The sequence below is a fragment of the Crotalus tigris genome, unplaced genomic scaffold (assembly GCF_016545835.1).
Source record: "Crotalus tigris isolate CLP2741 ecotype Arizona unplaced genomic scaffold, ASM1654583v1 scf7180000017668.6805642782:7212621, whole genome shotgun sequence".
Classification (NCBI taxonomy): Eukaryota; Metazoa; Chordata; class Lepidosauria; order Squamata; family Viperidae; genus Crotalus; species Crotalus tigris.
The window spans coordinates 4,059,704-4,065,703 of NW_024096554.1; positions in this window are offsets into that span (position 1 = coordinate 4,059,704).

Consider the following 6,000-nt stretch of genomic DNA (forward strand, 5'->3'; position numbering starts at 1 on the left):
GATCGGCCGCATGTTTTTGACGGCGCCGCCTGCTGCTTCTTCTGCGGTGACCTCTCTTAAGGCATCTTGGAAGGACAATTCTTCTTTGGCGAAAAGCCTCTGTTGTAGATCTCGATGCCTTAAGCCGCACACAAATCGGTCCCTCAGTCATTCTTCGAGGTCCTTGAACTCGCAGTGCTTGGCGGCCTTCCTCAATGCAGCGATGTATTCTTTGGCCGACTCTCCGGATCGTTGATCCCTCTGCTTGAAGGTGTGGCGCCATGCGATGACGGACATCTTGGGCTGGAAGTGCTCCTTCAATAGCTTCTTTAGATCTGCGTAGCTGACAGACTCTAACGGGACAGGTGCTGCAAGGTTCTCTGCGATTTCGAAGGCGTCTTGACCGCAGACACAAAGCAGGGTGGCAGCCTTCAAGCTATCTTCCCTCACTTGGTTCACCTTGAGGTAATTTTCCACCCTGGCTACGTAGGACTCCCACCGCTCTGGATGTGAGACGTCGAACTCCGAAAGCCTTCCAACCTTTGCCATTTCAGGAGACGGGTCTATCAGCCAGCCTACCCCCGAATGCGCACTGGATTGGCGGGTAGCTGCCGAGTCAACGCCGTTCTGTCGTTCCGCCGCTCAGGACTCACTTGGGTAAGCTTACACCTCTTCCTTTCCAGGCGATGTAAGGCATCCCACCTTCGTCGCCAGTGTTGTTGAGTCCTTGGCGAAAAGCAGACGCGAGAAGCAGTTGTAGTTCTCAGGTTTCCTTTTATTCTGTGTTCAGCTTACAAGTGAAGGCTTCAGCAACGCCCAAAAGCTCCTAGCCTCTTATATAGGCAGTTCCCGGGTAATTGTGTTACTTTTCCTGCGCCAGCACCCGCGCATGCGCACAGGTGCTGGCGACAGCCTGTCTGGTCCCGGGCAGCTTGCACCTGCCCGGGACTGCCTGCAAACGCCCCGAGCCCGTTTGCAAGGCTCGGGACATAACAAGTGTCTCAGTTACAACTTGGAGATATTGACTGATGAGGTAACAGGAACCAATAAACCATAGATATTTCTACACATTCAAACTCTGACCTGCTTTAAGGCACATGGTTGCAACTACAACCTCCCATTCCAGGGTCAGTTTCAGAAAGAACTCAAGGAAGGGAAAGGGGGAGAGAGGATAATGAAGGATCTCATGGCCTTAAAAGAACACTTCATATATAGACCCCATGACTCTGAGATCACCATCTATCCTTTCATTGAACCTAGAGATGCAGGGCCTTCTTCATTATAGCATTCCTTATAAAATTGACTAAAAAAATTGAGCAAGTCACCTTGTTTGTGATTTTTCCAGAGATTCTCAATACATTTTTACTTATTTATTTTTGTCTAGAGGAGTGTTCGAATGCCGCAATGGTGTTGGACTGGATTGTTATTTGTTTTCTTTAATGCTTTGTTAATCAGAAAATGCATTATCTTGGTATTGTATTAAGAGCCTGGACAATTACATTTAAGGCTGAGAAGAGCTCTGAAATTTAACAATAGCAATTAACTAGACTGGACTTTCCATGCAGCCAAACCTGGGGGATTGAGTAACATGGTAGAAATAGAGTGACTTATTTCTTCTCATTTTATTTTATTTAGAAAGACAACAGGAAGTGAAACTAATAGCTTGCACTTCAAAAGCCAGTTTTAAGTAGTTGCTGTCCATTTCTGAAAGCTAAGAAGCCCACAGATATGTAAAAAGGCAGAAGCCACAATTGGAAACAATATGAACAAAATAGTTCTAACGAAAACATTCTTTCTCTTCTTTGGTGTTTTTTTTGTTTTTTTGTTTTTGTTTTGCTTTTGTTGGATCTCCAAGTCCATTTTCTTAATTGTCCTCAGCCCAAATTGTTCTTAGGAAACTGTTCTCTGCACCTGTCTATGCTCCACCTCAGCTGTGTAACGTTCACTGATCTTTAGGTCTAGAATTTAGAACTCTTATACAATGGCTTCCTTTTCCTTTCTATTGTTCTCTATCCTTCTTCATTTGTAAGCTGGAACTCAACAAACCTTATTTCAATTAACTGTGATCTTCCTTCTCAGAGTTATGCTCCATCTTTTGCATTCATTACAGGAGTCTGAAACCAAATGTATGAAGCAGCAGCAGCAGCAGCCAGGGTGTCATCTGGCAAATATTTGCAAGAATAGGATCCGATTGTTAAAAACCTTCAATGTGTTGTGGTTTTATTATGTTTTATAACTTACAGTAGGTCTGTGCTCCAGGCATTTGAAATTTGCAGCTGCTCTTTAATGCTATATTCAGTTCTGAATGAAAAGGCTAACTATTATTTCTATTAACCCTGACATTTTAAATCATAGTTCATACTGATATACTATATTTCCCTGAAAATAAGACCCGGCAACATCTGAGAATGGCTGAGCTACTGGGCAGTTATGATAGTGTCCAATCTTTGTTGGCTGCAATTGTAGCCCCACACAGGATTCAGGAAGTGAGGACTTAGTGTGAAAGACCTGAACTCTTATGTTTGAAGTCACTTCTTGTATACAAAAATACCAGACAGAACTTACCCACAACACTCATTTACAAAAGTCACTGAGAACAAACAATAAAATCATTTCACATTTTTTAAAAAAGCAATAGACGTATGAGTTAAGTAACCATTCCATTGTTCATCCAACCATGGTGTAAAATACAGACTTTGTGTGATGATGGGAAAAAATTAGCTTTCTATGGGTAGTTTTATTTGGATTTAACCTCAAGTCTAGCCATGTGTCATACCAGATTCTTTGACTCAGGTTACCCATAAAGATCCCAAAGAAACAAACAGGGACTTAGAGGGGGGATTTTCCTTTACAAGCTCTACTGAACACAGGCTGACCACTTCTGAAAGCAGGTTAGATTGCAGATATGTTCCAAATAGTTTCAGTCAACCTCTGGCTGAGTCAATTGTCTCTACTTCAGGGTTTGTCGGTTGTTGTTGCTGTTTTTTCTTTTGTTGTTACACCCTTGCAGATATGTTCTGCCAGTGCAAATGATCTCAGACCATGAATTTATGCAAAAGTTTATCTGGCATTCTAAAGTTTAACAAGAGCAAAACCTAAGAGACTTTCTTCCTCTCTTCATGAGTAGTACCATCCTCTGGTGTTGCTGCTCAGACTTTGAAGGATGGAGTGTTGTTGAGGGCAAGACCAGGGCTACATTATGCTCATGATGGTAGTCAAGCAGCTTAGAACAGCCTGTGATGACTACCCTGGGCACTTCCCCTGATACCTCTCCTGATGTCAGATCGAAGGAGGATGAACCAATTCCAGGCACGTCTGGAGAGGAGTTGGTGGGTGGCTCTGAGCAGCCATTTGAGAGAGATTTGGCTGAAGCACAGCTGGAGCAGGACAGCCCTGAGGTTTCAGGTAGGGAAAGCATGCAGCTGCAGCTGGTCAGTGATGAGGAAGAAGAACTGCCTTCTGCACCTGATCCAAGAACACATAGGACAGAGAAAAGGCAGGAGCAGAGAAGGTCAGCTGGATTACTCATGAAGTGGCAGCCTTGTCCTTCTTGATGGGCTGTACCAGAAGCTGGATATTTAACACAACAGACCAATGGAGACAATGCTGAAACAATGTGTTTATTTCCTTGCTGTGTGTTTCCTGGTCGTTGTGATTCCTGCCTTGCTTTGGATTGAACTTGGATCGTGCCTTATAAACTCTGGACTTTTCTTGCCTCATAAACCCTCTTGCATTGTGGATTTAAGTTTGCCTAGTGGGTTTATCATAATTGGGAAACTTTCAAGTGCCTTATGGACTCATTGGCCATGGCTCTGTGGACTAGCATTGGTCTGCTTTTGGCTGGACAATTGGGACAGTTCTGGGTTTTGGGTGATGGGAATTTCTGGGAAATATTAATAAACCCATTAAACCACTGGTGTGTGTGTGTGTGTGTGTGTGTGTGTGTGTGTGTGTGTGTGTATGAGGGAGCGAGACAGCACACAGCCTTGCCCAATCTGGGCATCGACCTGATGTCCTACTATGCTGACTGGATGAGAAGGAAGAACATTTGAAGGTCATCAGATGTCAGTCCCACTGGATAGTCCAAACTAGGAAATTAATTTCACAGGAAAGCTAAAATTGCTTTTATTGTGATTGGCTATAATATAATCTTGCAACTTGATTGTGCTTCACCTCTTCTCTTTCTTAAAGCTTAGTGAATTAGGGAGGCAACTTCCTGTGTCACTTCTGAATTTTATTTTGTTGTTCTTCACTTAAAAATGTTTCAGCCCTTTTTTTGCATAGATAACAGTTCCTGCATAACTCTATCAAGATCATCTTCCTTATACTATACACCAAATTGGGACAATCAGTTTTAATACAAATTTGTTCCAAGTGGATAACAGATGAAAAATTCTTCTGACTTTCTCCTGCAGGAGGCACTGCACTTCAGGGAGAAATAAGGGAACTAAACAGGATGTATACACATGCACAGAAACACAAACACAGATCCATAAAAGAGACAGGGCACTGTAGATGTTTGAGTGCTTCATCAACCAGGAGAATGTTTTTCTTCTTCTCCCAAAACAAGCCTGTATGAATGATATACACAATATCTCTCCTCTGGTCACTAGGCATGAATATATATATTGCATGTATGAAGAGTGTGCATCACTGTGAAAGTCATTGGAGGAGCAAATGAATGCATGGGAGTTCAAACATGGAAAGAGAAATGCAGCAGCTGAACTTTAATAGATGAATGTACAAATCAAACACGCATACATGAATTCCATGTTCAATTATATTTCTGTGTGATCCTGTTTACGCTGTCAGAACTCAGTTCCTAAGTCAGTCACTGCCTGTTGTCTTTGTGTTGACATGCCAGGAAGCCACTCTGGCATAGTTAACAGTGCTTTACTGGATGAAGCATCTATGAATGTTTGCTAGTAATAGGCCCTTTAGTTGGATAGTCAGCTCTGGAAATGATGGCCTGCATTACAGTATATAACACTGTATGAGGTTTTTTTTAATGAAAACAGTTTCTATGCTATAACATTGGTGCTAGTCTTCCGTTTCTTATTCGTTTTCTTTTCTTTTCTTTTCTTTTCTCTTCTCTTCTTTTCTTTTCTTCTTTCCCAGAGTTTCAGCAGGAAGTGGAGAGGCAAGGCAGAGAACCAGCTGAAGCAGATGGTTCCATGTTGTGTTTAGGAACATGAGAGGCCTGTATCCACCTTCTCTTTTTTGGAAGATGCTTCAGGAAGTATTACTCATAGCTAGCCACTTCATAGCCTATTGCCCAGCCTCTGACAGAAGAGGTGGGTGAGATCCTACTATGTGTGTTAGTTTAGAAAGAAACAGTACAAATTGAGTGATTGAACATGCAGCTCTTTAACCCAAAAAAACATTTATGTGGGTAATTTGACACAGGGCACACTGAGAGGAAGAACAGAGTGGGAAGAAATTGGGTGGGAAGAGTCTAGGGTGAATAGTCCTGGGCATCAGCCTCTTTCCTCCACTCCACCAAACATGTAACCTTCCTCCTCTGATCCTTGGCTTGTTTTTGTGCTCCCTTCCTTGTAGGGAATGTATAAGAAACGCAGCATTAAAAAGCTGCATCACCAAGGCTGCTGCATCACCAGGCAACATCAACAGTTGTCATAATGAATCAGATAGTTTTTCTTCTTAATATCTCTCTCACAACAACAGGCATTGGAAGAGGGAAAATGTTATAGTGATCAGGCCAAAAAAAGTAATTAAATAGTGCTTAGCACACAGAGAGCGTCAATTGGACATTGCCAAGTTGCCAACCTTGATCCAACTGGCAGACTGCCTCTCCATGCCATACTTCACTAATCTCAAAGTACCTAGACACTAGAGGGCCTTTACTCTGGCACAATGTGATGCCCTGGCCTCAGCTGTCCTTGAAGAATAATCCAGGGAGATTTTCTATCCAGAAAGACAATGCCCCTGGACATTTTTATACAGAAACAGTGGAACATATACTCCTCCATCATCTGTATTACAAGACGTATAGCGTCATCT